This window comes from Podarcis pityusensis (genome assembly GCF_964106645.2).
Source record: "Podarcis pityusensis genome assembly, chromosome: 2".
NCBI classification, from domain to species: Eukaryota; Metazoa; Chordata; class Lepidosauria; order Squamata; family Lacertidae; genus Podarcis; species Podarcis pityusensis.
Genome location: NC_138029.1, coordinates 4,301,809 through 4,315,833, shown reverse-complemented (window position 1 = coordinate 4,315,833; position 14,025 = coordinate 4,301,809). Strand labels below are relative to the sequence as shown.

The following is a 14,025-nucleotide window of genomic DNA, read 5'->3' as shown; positions in this document are numbered from 1 at the left end:
CCTGAGGTACCACTAACGCCTTTGCAGTTTTGCTGTCGGGTGTCAGTGAGAGAGTGAGTCCCAAGTATCTTTCTCTAGAGCAGGGATGGGGATCTGTGACCCTCTAGAAGTTGTTGGGCTCCAACTCCTACCAGCCCCAGAGAGCATGGCCAACGGTCAGGGGCGATGGGCGTTGGGGTCCAGCGGCACCTGCGGGGCCAAGGATGTCCCCCATCCCTGCTGTCGAGGGAGCCTTGCTCACTTGGCGCATCTTTTCCCTGACTTCTGTGGGCTGCCACACCCCACCTGAGGAATGTAGCTGTTTGAAGGAAGCAAGCGCTCCAAGCGGTGTGGTCCCACCCTCTGTCCTGCCTTGGGGAGCAACATGCTGATAAGCAGGAGGCTGTGCTGTGCGCACGTACAATCCTGCTGGCCCTCCAGTTAAGCAGGAAGCCCACACCTTTTGTCTGCCGTGGGGCCCACCGCATTCCTGGTTTATCACAAAGGCATCAGATGGAGAGGCATGGCCCTACACCGACACACCCACATCTCCCCCCCCCCGCACACCCACACGGTGCTCTGTTCACCTTTTGTAGGGGCAACACTGCCAATTGTCACTGGAGTACAAAAGGTCACAGGCCAATACACCCAGGCCCTTGCATGCAGGGGTGAGCCACTCATGTCTCATCTTCAGGGATCGTTGTGGGGAGCATGGAGAGGTCGTTTTACAAGGCACTTCTGGGCTGATTGCAAACTTCAGCCCATTCCTGCCCCAGGGGTTGGTTACCTCCTTAGCTGTCTCTTTGATCTCTTCTGTGGAGGAGGTATTAGGTCCATCAGTTCAAAATGACAGGCAGAAGCATCACCTCCAGCTTTTGCAGCAGTATTTATTTACCATGTCCTCCCATAAACAGCAAACCTTGAGGCCTTATGCTGAGCCTTCAAACAGGGCGACTCCCAGGCAAAGTAGGGTTTTTTCTTGCATAATTGAGGGACTCCCAAGGTATGTGTGGAATATGGACTTTTAATTAAAAGAAAAGGAAGAAAAAATGAAACCAAATTAGCTCATTGCCCTCTAGGAGCCATGGGCAGTTGAATGTCAGATTAGCAGGGAAGGCAACCAGGGGAGCAATATCTTTTGGAGTGAATACTGAGGACCCCCATCTTATGCTCAGCCTGTATATATGTGTAAATCAGGAGTGAGGCATCTGTGGTCCTTCAGGTGTTGGTGGACTCCAGCTCCCATTAGCCTCGGCCAGCTTGGCCAATGGTTAGCGATGATGGGAGATGAAGTCCAGCAACATCTGAAGGGTGACAGGTTCCCCACCCCTGGTGTATATAAACCTTTTAATATAAGGTTTATATACACCAGAGGTGGAGAACACCCTGGGCTCCTTTGGCAGGAAGGGTGGAGTATAAATTTAATTAACATATTACCCAAATGCCGTAAGTCACCAGTGATCGCATTCAAAGGGAACTAACCCAGGATATGCATTGGAACTCCTGAGGTCCCGTTAGATATTAGCTTGCTTGTAACAGTATCATTCTCTTCATCTTCTTAACACAAAGTGGGCAGGCATTAGATTTCTCAGTTTGGGTGCCAAAATGTCTTCGGCTGGGGTGAGGATGTGCTACTCAGGAGAAGGACAGGAATTGGCAGCAAAACCATTGTTATAATTTGGAGGCTGGTGTTTTATGTATAGATTTGATTGTTCCGATTTTTATTGGTTGTAAGTTTTTTGTAAGTTTTTCGACTGGGTTGCAAGTCACTCAGAGATTGCCCTGTGATAGGCAACTGACTGACGATATTGTGGTTTCACAATTTTCTGATTCTTTTTGAGTATTTATTGCTGTAATCTGCACTGAGCTCACTTGACAACGATAATAAGCAAGCAAGCAAGCAAGCAAGCAAGCAAGCAAGCAAGCAAACGAAAACCCCTCAGATTTGCTAAGCCCTCTCCAAGGTGACCTGGCTAGGGTAGAACTGGTTTTCTTCTTTGGGACGCAAGAACTGAGACACATGAAGCAATAAGGAAGAAAAGTTATCACCTGAGTGTGTGCAGAATGCTTTCCCCTCACCATCAAGTTATCAAAGACATTTTCATACATTTATTTACTTATTTTCATTTATTATTGTATTTGAATCCCACCTTTCCTCTAAGGAGTTCAAGGTGGTGTACATTAAGGTTACCAGACGTCCCCGTTTCCCGGGGACAGTCCCCGGATTTACAAACCAGTCCCCATACAAAATCCATTGAAGTTGAAAAATGTCCCCGGATTCATTGAAAAAAATCTGGTAACCTTAGTGTACATGGTTCTCCTCCTCCTCATCTTCTCCTCACAACAACCTTGCAAGGTAGTTTAGGCTGAGGCACAGCCCCAGTCTTCCCTGGCTGGAGTCGATGGAATTTTTTGTCCAACATCATCTGGAGGGCCGATAGTGAACTACCCCTTCCTTGCCTCCACATTTTAGACCTTTTGCCTCTCCTTTTAGAGACTGAGCACAGCACGGCTCTATATTGCATAAGGTGCTCAACCATGAGAACCAACACAGGAAGCAGAAGCTGATAAGCTTATCAGTTATGACATACTAGATGGGAGAACTCACCTTGAGGGTGTGCCCCATAGAAAGGGACTAGAGCTGAAACGAGGGTTTGTGAATGGGGCCTTAATTTTGTGTGCGCCTGGGTGTGGACTTGCACTCCAGTCGGAGTGGGTGGCTGGGGGGGGGGAGGAGTGGGGAGTGGTTGTCAGAGTTGGCAAATGGAGCAAGCAGGGTCAACAACCCCTAGTAACGTACAAAAATAAAGCCCAACCAATCAAGAAAACAGAGCAAGAATAATAATCACAACAGCATCAAAACATACAAAATTGTCCAGTGCTAGAGAACAACAAAATGAGGAAAATTTAAGGGCAGCATCCAATACCACTAAAAAGCACAGTCCAGAGGAGTGGTCTTTACCTTCTGCCTGGAAACTCTGCTACAGGAGGAAAGTAGAGCCAAAGCAATCTGGGTCCCATCACTGAGGAGGCCTCTGCACACGTCCTTGTGCCCTGAACTTCACACGACAAGTGCGAAAAGTCTCCTGAAGATCTCAGAAGTTCATACGGGAGGGAGTGGAAACAAATCAGGGGGATTTTAAATTACACAAATCTTTGGGAAGGGCCGAGGCTCAGGAGCAGAGAATCTGCTTTGTGTGTAGAAGGTTCCAGGTTCAATTGCTGGGTTGGGCTGGGAGAGTGACCCCTCCCTGAAACCTAGGAGAGCCCTTGCAGACAATACTGAGCTAGGGGGACCAGCTTCCTATGTTCCTGTAAGTTTAACATATCAGGCCAGCTTCCATGGGCCAGACTCCTCTTTGCCTGATGCATGAAGTGGTTGTCTTAATGGAAAGTAGGGCTGGTTCTAAGTTAACCCCCCCCCCAATGTTCCCCTTATATTATTGGCCCTCTCCAATGTTGGTGTCCTTACCTGGTGGTGATGGAGGAATCAGTAGGGGCAGTGCTGTGATTTGTGCCAGCTTGCTACAAGCCGCCTGCCATTTTAAATTACCCACAATGCATCTGAGGTAGCCTCTCTCCAAGGCGTGTGGGGACTTTGAATGGCAGGGGCTGCAGATGTCAGCGGCAGGTTCTTCTGGCACACTGGGGCTTCCACCAGCAGCTCCCTGAGAATACTGCTTGTTGATGCAGGTCCTGGCGAGTGTACATATACATATATATCTCCTGAGTACAGAGATTAGAAGGGGAGTGGAAAATGTATGTGTGCATTTCTAAGCCAAGTAAAGCCAAAAGGTCGAGCAATACAAGTCATAGCAATAGGTGTGTCACACTACTGTGCAGAGCCTTCCATGCTAGTGGCCTCTGAAGATGAATAGGCAAGCAAGATCAATATTGTAAATACATACCTAAAGAGGGACAATGACTTTCCATTGGAAGCTTGCCACTCCCAGGATTTGTTGAGCCCCAAAACCAGAATATATGATTTGCTGGCAAGTTCCAATGTGACACTTTTTTGAGGTGTAGTGTGGGTTAAAGTACGACAAGGTTAAGACCTTGGCTTCCCAATATCTGAGTGCTACCATTTTTAGATCCCTATAGTGTCCACTTATCCTCTTCCTTGCAGACAGTTCCATTTAGCCGCTGGCAAGACATGATGAGAATTGTAGTCCAGCAACATATGGTAGGCCATAAGTTCTCCATGTCCTAAAATAGGTGTTTGTTCAGATGTTTTAAAAGAAATGGGTCCCCAAATCCATATTTGGATTAAAGGCGGTTTCTGGGCCTGAAATGGTTTGAGGATGTAGAGCAGGGTTTCCCAACCTTGGGTCTCCAGCTGTTTTTGGACTACAGCTCCCATCACCCTTAGCTAGCAGGACCAGTGGTCAAGGAATTGTAGTCCCAAAACATAGAATCATAGAATCATAGAGTTGGAAGAGACCACAAGGGCCATCGAGTCCAACCCCCTGCCAAGCAGGAAACACCATCAGAGCACTCCTGACATATGGTTGTCAAGCCTCTGCTTAAAGACCTCCAAAGAAGGAGACTCCACCACACTCCTTGGCAGCAAATTCCACTGTCGAACAGCTCTTACTGTCATGGGAAACTCTGATTTAGAGGGCCACAGGCTCCTCACTTCAGCTGTATGGGAACCTTGCCTGGTATCAGGCTTTTTGCTCTCAGTAGTAACCTGCACTGCCTTCTGCAGCTAGGATAATATCCTGCTGCCGCATTCCTCTCTTTGTTGTGAGATGGTCTACTTTGCTCTCCCCTGCTGGATTTTGCAGTCTCATCACAGATCTTCTCCACCACTTCCCTCACCACACCCATCACGGCCAGCTCTACTCCTTTCTGAGTGTTTATACTGCAAATATTTGCAATCTCTCTCTCCCTGGTCAGCTCCTTTGTGCAACCGGACAGATTTGTTTCTTGATCTTCTCATCCCTTGAGCATTTAAAAATGCATGTTAAGCTGTTCTTCTTTTGGATAGCCCTACAGGTTTCGGAGAGGTCAAAGAGTTGCTCAGAATAATGCATAGTATTCTGGGGTGCGTCCACAAGCAATGTAAAGAATAAGGCTTGACCTCTTGCTTCTGGACAGCACAAATAATGGAAAGTGCCCAGAACTGTATTGTTTTGTTATATTTGTTCTCTTCTTAAAAGGCCACGAGAATTGCCTTGCCGTTTATCCAGCAGCTCTTTTCCAACAACAGCCCAGCCAGGTGCCCTTGGGACGCTCACAATCAGGGCCTCGTGGCCCCTCTCCAGGTGTTGTTTTTTTGCCCCCAGCAGCTGGCATTTAGAGGCATTCTGTGTGTGGTACATGATGGGTCATTGTAGTTTTCAGTGGGATAGGCTTCCGTCTCCCCAAGCCTAATTGCTCCATGGGAAGATGGCAGAATCTTCCTGGATATTGCAGCTGGGAAGTCAGTCTGAAAATGTGTGTATTGTGAGTGAATGAATAAATGGGAACAGATGTGCATAAATGGATGTTTATATGCTTGTGTGTGGATGTGTATGAATAGTGTGGGGGGGGGGCTGGCCACTTTGCTTTGGCCCTTCTTCCTTTTGTCATGTGGCCTCTAGCAGGTTAGCCATGAGGGAAAGCAGCTCTCAAGTGGAAATAAGAGATTGCTCATTCCAGTTCCAGGGAATATCTCTCTCTCTCAAATCTGCCACCAATCCATCTTGCAGTAATGAGCTCCCCAAATTAACCATGTGATACAGGAGGAAGTGCTTTTTTTTGTCTGTCCTGAATCTATTGCCTATGATCTTCATTGGGCTATATTATTATGAGAGAAGCAGAAAATGGTCTTCTCTCTATACTGTACAGTCATACCTTGGAAGTCGAACACCTTGCAAGTTGAATGTTTTGGCTCCCGAACGCTTCCGCGGCTTCCAATTGGCTGCAGGAGCTTCCTGCAACCAATCGGAAGCCACGCCTTGGTTTCCGAACATTTTGGAAGTCAAACGGACTTCTGGAACAGATTCTGTTCGACTTCCGAGGCACGACTGTAATTTTATAAACTTCTAGCATACCCCCTCCCCCACCATGCTTGTATTCAAATGATACTCATAATCATTCCCCAAATGGCAACTTACCATGTTGTATATTAGGGATGCAAGCATATACAGTTTCCTGGGAGTGAATCCCATTGAACTCAATGGACTTATTTATGAGTAGACATGCATAGCATTGTGCAGTAAATCACTCAGCAAGATGGCAGCGTTGTCCCAAGTGGTGAGGAGCGGTTGCCCTAGTTGCTTGCTTCTGAAGATTTCTCCCAGAGTGTGTTTATATGGTGAAATTGCTCTGCTTACATGGCAATGTATCACTGACCACGCACATTCCACAACAGTGCTGAAGTCTGCTCTTAGTTCTTTGTTTGCACAGAAGCCTGAAACACAGCACCATCAGATAAATTCAAAAAGAACTAAAGTGTATATGCCCTTGAACTTATTTTATACGTCAAAACAAGCATTAGGCTATTTCATATCATATATCTGCATGACTGCAGGGCTGTCCTCTTCAAGATTCAAAAATATTTTCTCTACATGACCACTTGGTAATTTGTCATTTGAGTTCAGCAGGGACAACCAGTTATTCACCATTTTCTGGTTAATCGTCACATCTGTCTTGGTGTTAAACTCTTTCCTACATTACACATCAGCCATCACAAAGTTTCTCCCTCTCATTCAGTGGCAGCCCACCAGTCTTGAGTGCTGGATGAGTGAACCTGTATGGCACAAACATTTTCAAGCATTGGTCCATCACATTTATGCTTTACATTTTGAGGTCAATACATTTACAATAGACTTACATTTTGTCTTAGAGACAAAAACAAGGCACAGTTCCCCTAATTTCCCCCCAGACACACACACCCATTTATTTGGGTCAAGGCAGTTGGTGGAAGGGAGCTATATGCTTGTGTTTTAATTATGGGGTGGCTATATAAATGACGTGGGTAAATAAATAACCCCACCAACCACGTTATTTCCCTGATCATTGAAACCTCCCTCCCAGAATCTGCGGCTAGCCTGGCAAATACCTGTATGGTGCCATACTTTTTAAAATCTGCTGTGCGTATAATATCAGCTTCAGAGGGGCAATTTTGATTAGGGAACCAGTGTGAGGGCATGGGTTGTTTTGTTTGTTTCATTTCATGGATCTAGGGTGGCCTCGTGAGCAAGTCAACCGATATCATTGAGTCTACTCCTAACGTAGGTGGACACCACCCTTCTATTCCACCCTTCATCAAGTTCTGGGGTGAAATGCTCCCTTCCCCAGTGCTCTGATACTGAGCCCCTGCAACCCACACACTGCTTTAACTGGAGGCCAGGAAGGGAGCTCTGATCACGGACCTCCAGACTTGCATCAGTTTCAGCCCTCAGGTGTGCATGAAATAGCTTTCACTCAGACATCCCTCCCCAGAGAAGATCACTGGCAGATGCCTCTGGGGTTAATTCTCTACATTTCCTTCCTCATAGCTTTGCACAACCAGTGACTGTGCTTCTCCCTGATTTATGGTCTGTGTGGAATCTGGGACTTCTCACTCTCATTCCTGGGTGAAGTCATGAAGCATTCCAGAGAGAAAGCTTTATCAGTTCAGCAACCAGCCCCCAAATTCTATAAACCCCTAGATGGGAATGGCAGAATCTCACCTCAGTGAATACTGTCAAGAGGCAGCATCTGGCCATAGCAGTGGGGGTGCAGGGTGAAGCCTCCCTCCCAACGTGGGTGGTTTTGCTGTGGAGGTTGAGGCGGTTGCAAGGTTGGGGCATTGGGCTTTTGCTAGCGGAATCATGGCCAGTCTGGCACTCCCTCTGGGGCTCACTGCCATCCCTCCCCATCCCAACAGGCAGCAGCAGATGATTATTTATTTATATAATTTACTCAAAATATTAATACCCTGGCTTTAAAGACATAAGAACGACTCCCACTGGATCAAACCAGAGGCCCATCTGGTCCAGCATCCTGTTCCCACAGGGACCAAACAGATGCCTCTGAGAAGACCACAAGCAGCACCTGAGGGCAACAGCACTTTCCACGTTCCCTGAGCAACTGGTGAGGTCACTCCCACGCCATCTGTTTGAAGCACATGGCTTACAACCCTGGGAACTGCGGTTTACCCCTCACAGAGCTTCAATTCCCAGCACCCTTAACAAGCTACATTTCTCATGATTCTTTGTGGGAAACCATGTGCTTTGCATGTAGGATGTGGATGTGGGCCTACTGCCTCTGGTGGTGAAGATATCACTGTTAGCCAACAATCCTTCTCCTCCATGAATCTGTCTCATCGTATTTTAAAGCTGTCCAGTCTTTGCTGCACGGCGGCTTACAGCATCAGTTAAATATAGATCTATATGATAGAATAATGGTAACAAATAATAAAAGAATAATATCTTCCATAACTTCATCCATGCTGCTGCCCTTTTCTGATGTTCCCTAGGAGCGCACAGAGCAAGAGCTTGCAGAGGAAGGAGTTTGTGGTTGCAGCACCACGGAGAGCTCCAAAGGTCAGAAGCAAACCAATCCCTTCTGAGTCCCTGCCTTCAATTTACCTCTCCTAGGCTGTGGCCTGGGGAGCCAACCCTCTGGGCGCTTGTCAAGAAAGGGCACTTGTCCTGCATTCCAGGGCCTCCTGGCCGGGGCGTTCCCTGCCTAGGTGGACTGAGGAGTAATTGTGGGAGGCACTCAGTTCCTCTGGTCCAGGGGAAGGCACCCACCGGGACCCTGGCTCCGGCTCTATGGGTCCTGGTGCTGTAGGAGGTGGTTCAAAGGGCTCCTCATCTTCCAGTTTCAGTACTCTCCTGATGCAATTTGCTCATTTGCTTAGAAGCAACTGTACTTCTGCAAATTTGCACTGTTCTCTGCTTTGACTGCCCTATTTAACTCAAAGTAGACTGCTGTCCGTGTTCCCCCACCCTCTTTCTCTCTGTATTTTTGTTGGAAGCCATTCAGAGTGGCTGGAGCAACCTAGGCAGATAGGTGGAGTATAAGAAATATGTTTCTGTTGTTATGTCAGGAGGGCTGGGTAAAAGATTGGCCACCCTGTCTAGAGTCTCTGATTTTTTTTTTCCAGTTTCCCATCTGGTGTACAGAGCCAGAGAGATTGTAGAACCTGAACTTTCTTTGATCTTTGTCGCAATGGGTGTGGCAGAATCTCTCTCTCCAATCTAGCCTCCTTTGTTTGCACATTCCTGTCTCTTTGTTGCCTCAGATTGCAGCAGGCTGCCAAATAAAACAAAACAATAATAACAATTATATTTAGAAAGTCTTTCCCAAACTAGAAAACCAAAAAACTTGAATGTGATCAATCCAGAATGCCCTGCTGGTTGAAGAGGGGAAGGGAGACTCTTTGCTCCTTAGCCTTTCTCTTTTGTGTGTGATTTGAATGTTTCAGCTTCTGGTTTTGAATGTGACTTTTTTAGGAGTTCAAAGAGTCTTTATGTACCCACAGATGGTGCTAATACATTGCCAGCAGATGCATCACCCTTATTCCAAAGCTTTCATAGTGAAATGCAAGTTTCCCTTTCCTTTTCTTCTTTGCAAGTTACTTTGCTTCCCCTACCACGTTTTCTCCAAGGAGCAGGTACTTTGCCTGTCTTCCATTTTATCCCAACAACAACCCTGTGAAGTAGGTTAGGCTGACTTGCCCAAGGTCAACGCAGGAAGCTTCACAGCTGAATGAAGATTGAATGGCAGTCCCAGTTCTAGTCTCTCAATCCACTATAATGTGTCTCCTGATCTACCTGATTTGAGCTTCATTGAAAGGGGAGCAAATGGCTACTATTTAAATTTCATATTAGTGTATTTTTACTGCTACAGAGGGGCACATGCTGGATTTTCTGTCCAAGGTGCCAAAATAATTTAACTGGCCCCCAGGGGAGGACACAATTTGTTGCTTTACCTCAAGCTCTGATCATTCTGTGGCCACATTTCACACCATACATTTAAAGGACTATGATACCTCTTTGAACAGTCATGGCTCACGGCTTCCCCCAAAGAATTCTGGGAGCTGTAGTTTGAATTTATTGGGGGAGCCATGAGTGTTCCAAGTGGTATCACAGTGCTGTAAATGTATTAAGTGAACACTCTACTTGCCAGTGAATCCAGGCTCTACCCAGCACTGCCTCTTTCCCATCTGGTCTATGTTGTAGTCAACCATTTGTGGTTATCAGATGCTGTCCAGAAGGACATGATGGAGATGCCAGACCTATATGGCAGAGAGTGTCACATTTAATCCATTGACAGCACTGTGCCATATGGTGAACTAGGCCACTAGGCCAAGTGTTGGGAGGGTGGTGGAAAACTGAAGAGGGGATCCATAAATCACAGGTGGCCCATCCCAGCTTGCTAAGAGGAATGTTTCCATTCTTCATGTCACCCATAAAGTTTATCTCTACACTCTCCAGGTCACTGGAATTTATTTAGAGGAAGGGTGATAAGTCTTAGAGAATTTTTTTCTTCAAAAAATTGCCTGAACTCAGCATTGTTCCCCTAGGTGTGGCTGGAATGCGTGGAGGGGGGTAGCCAGGGGCTGTTTCGAGAGAGAAAATGTGCTCTGCTGAAATGCGATGCTTGGCTCAAAGACTAGTTTTTGCTGGTTGGTGTGGAGAGGAAACAGGATCCCATTCCCCAGCTCTTCTGGCCTGCAAGGTTCCTCTCTGGGACCTGTGTGAGCAGGATGAGAAACGGATGCAGGTGATGCAGCACGTAGCTTTGGCTCAAACCATTTAAGGCTTTAAATCAGAGATGGGGATCCTGTTGTTGTAAGATGCTGTTGGACTCCAGCTCCCACCATCCCTGACAATGACTGAGACTGATGGGAACCGGAGTCCAGCAAAATCTGGAAGGTCACAGGTTTGCCATCCATTACTTTTAAAACCAGCACTTTAAATTGGGCTGGAAACCATCGTGGCTTGTGCAGCAAAGGCATTAACAAAACTGCCCACCTCACCTCCATCAGCAGCAGCCACATTCTGCACCAAATGAAGTTTCTGAACTATCTTTAAAAGTAGTCCCAGGTTGGGTGAATTACAGTAGCCAAGCCTGAATGAACATTCTACGGACTAAAGATCTGCAAGACAATCAACCAACACACACACACACACACACACACACACACACACACACACTGGATTGGAGGGGGGGAGTAAGAAGGCAATAACCAAATTGACTGCAAAATGTTGGTGACATGTTCACGCCCCAACCCTGTCCTTGCACATAGAAAACTAGCTTGTTAGGTAGAAGGCTAAAGCAGACCAGTGTAAGAACCAAATGCTGGACTAGATGAACCTTTGGTCTCTTTCCCCCTTCTTCTGTTCATAGAATCATAGAATCATAGAATCATAGAATCATAGAATCATAGAATTGGAAGAGACCACAAGGGCCATCGAGTCCAACCCCCTGCCAAGCAGGAAACACCATCAGAGCACTCCTGACATATGGTTGTCAAGCCTCTGCTTAAAGACCTCCAAAGAAGGAGACTCCACCACACTCCTTGGCAGCAAATTCCACTGTCGAACAGCTCTTACTGTCAGGAAGTTCTTCCTAATGTTTAGGTGGAATCTTCTTTCTTGTAGTTTGGATCCATTGCTCCGTGTCCGCTTCTCTGGAGCAGCAGAAAACAACCTTTCTCCCTCCTCTATGTGACATCCTTTTATATATTTGAACATGGCTATCATATCACCCCTTAACCTCCTCTTCTCCAGGCTAAACATGGCCAGCTCCCTTAGCCGTTCCTCATAAGGCATCGTTTCCAGGCCTTTGACCATTTTGGTTGCCCTCCTCTGGACACGTTCCAGTTTGTCAGTGTCCTTCTTGAACTGTGGTGCCCAGAACTAGACACAGTACTCCAGGTGAGGTCTGACCAGAGCAGAATACAGTGGCACTATTACTTCCCTTGATCTAGATGCTATACTCCTATTGATGCAGCCCAGAATTGCATTGGCTTTTTTAGCTGCCACGTCACACTGTTGGCTCATGTCAAGTTTGTGGTCAACCAAGACTCCTAGATCCTTTTCACATGTACTGCTCTCAAGCCACGTGTCCCCCATCTTGTATTTGTGCCTCTCATTTTTTTTGCCCAAGTGCAATACTTTACATTTCTCCCTGTTAAAATTCATCTTGTTTGTTTTGGCCCAGTTCTCTAATCTGTCAAGGTCGTTTTGAAGTGTGATCCTGTCCTCTGGGGTGTTAGCCACCCCTCCCAGTTTGGTGTCATCTGCAAATTTGATCAGGATGCCCTTGAGACCATCATCCAAGTCGTTGATAAAGATGTTGAATAAGACCGGGCCCAAGACAGAACCCTGTGGCACCCCACTAGTCACTCTTCTCCAGGATGAAGAAGAACCATTGATGAGCACCCTTTGGGTTCGGTCAGTCAGCCAGTTACAAATCCACTGAGTGGTAGCATAGTCAAGACCGCATTTTACCAGCTTCTTTACAAGAATATCATGGGGCACCTTGTCAAATGCCTTGCTGAAATCAAGGTAGGCTACATCCACTGCGTTCCCTTCATCTACCAGGCTTGTAATTCTGTCAAAAAACGAGATCAGGTTAGTCTGACATGACTTATTTTTCAGAAATCCATGCTGACTATTGGTGATCACAGCATTCCTTTCTAGGTGCTCACAGACTGTTTGCTTAATGATCTGCTCCAGAATCTTCCCTGGTATTGATGTCAGACTGACTGGGCGGTAATTATTTGGGTCCTCTCTTTTCCCCTTTTTGAAAATAGGGACAACATTTGCCCTCCTCCAGTCTGCCGGGACTTCGCCTGTTCTCCAGGAATTCTCAAAGATGACTGCCAGTGGTTCTGAGATCACATCTGCCAGTTCTTTTAATACTCTTGGATGCAGTTCATCTGGCCCTGGAGACTTGAATACATCTAAACTAGCCAAGTATTCTTGTACTATCTCCTTAGTTATTCTGGGCTGTGTTTCCTTTGCTGAATCATTTGCTCCAAATTCTTCAGGTCAGGCATTGTTTTCTTTATCGGAGAAGACTGAGGCAAAGAAGGCATTGAGGAGTTCAGCCCTTTCTGTGTCCCCTGTTTGCATTTCACCATCTTCTCCTCTGAGTGACCCCACTGTTTCTTTGTTCTTCCTTTTGCTACGAACATACCCATAAAAGCCTTTTTTGTTGCTTTTAACCTCTCTAGCAAGCCTGAGTTCATTCTGTGCTTTAGCTTTTCTGACTTTGTGTCTACACGTGCTGGCTATTTGTTTGAATTCCTCTTTGGTGGTTTCCCCCCTTTTCCATTTTTTGTACACATCCTTTTTAAATCTTAACTCAGTTAAAAGTTCTTTAGATAGCCACCCTGGCTTCTTTAGGCACCTTCCATGTTTCCGTCTCATTGGTATTGCCTGAAGTTGTGCTTTTACTATCTCCCTCTTAACAAACTCCCAGCCATCATGAACTCCCTTTCCTTTTAGTATTACTGTCCATGGGATCTCACCCAGCACTTCCCTAAGTTTTATGAAGTCGGCTTTCTTAAAGTCAAGAAATTGAGTCCTAGTATGATTGGCTGCTCCTTTCCTCTGTATAGTAAACTTCAGAAGAGCATGATCACTCGTGCCTAATGATCCTTCCACTTCTACCCCACTAACCAGGTCATCAACATTGGTTAGGACCAGATCTAAAATGGCTGTTCCTCTTGTTGCTTCTCCCACTTTCTGGACAATGAAGTTGTCTGCAAGGCCAGTGAGGAATCTGTTTGACCTTATGCTCTTGGCTGAGTTTGACATCCAACAAATATCCGGGTAATTGAAGTCCCCCATTACTACTATCTCCCTTCCTTTTGCATGCTTGGCCATCTGTTCCAGGAAGGCATCATCTATGTCCTCCGTTTGGCTTGGGGATCTATAGTAAACTCCCACAATGAGGTCACTGTTATTCTTCTCTCCCTTGATTTTGACCCAAATGCTCTCACTTTGGCTTTGAGGTTCTAAATCTTGGATCTCTTCACAGGTATACACATCCCTGACATATAACGCCACTCCTCCTCCTTTCTTGTCTGGTCTGTTTCTCTGAAATAGATTG

At 46.3% G+C, this 14,025-nt stretch overlaps 1 long non-coding RNA gene across 1 annotated transcript; it reads right to left on the bottom strand.

Annotated features, from left to right (window-relative positions):
* Positions 1 to 846: 846 nt before the first annotated feature.
* On the bottom strand, positions 847 to 3,792 carry LOC308470309. The gene is made up of 3 exons (XR_013982358.1): positions 3,452 to 3,792; positions 2,942 to 3,065; positions 847 to 1,000 (listed from the first exon to the last, which is right to left on the bottom strand). It is a non-coding gene; the product is annotated as an uncharacterized lncRNA (long non-coding RNA).
* Positions 3,793 to 14,025: the final 10,233 nt, after the last annotated feature.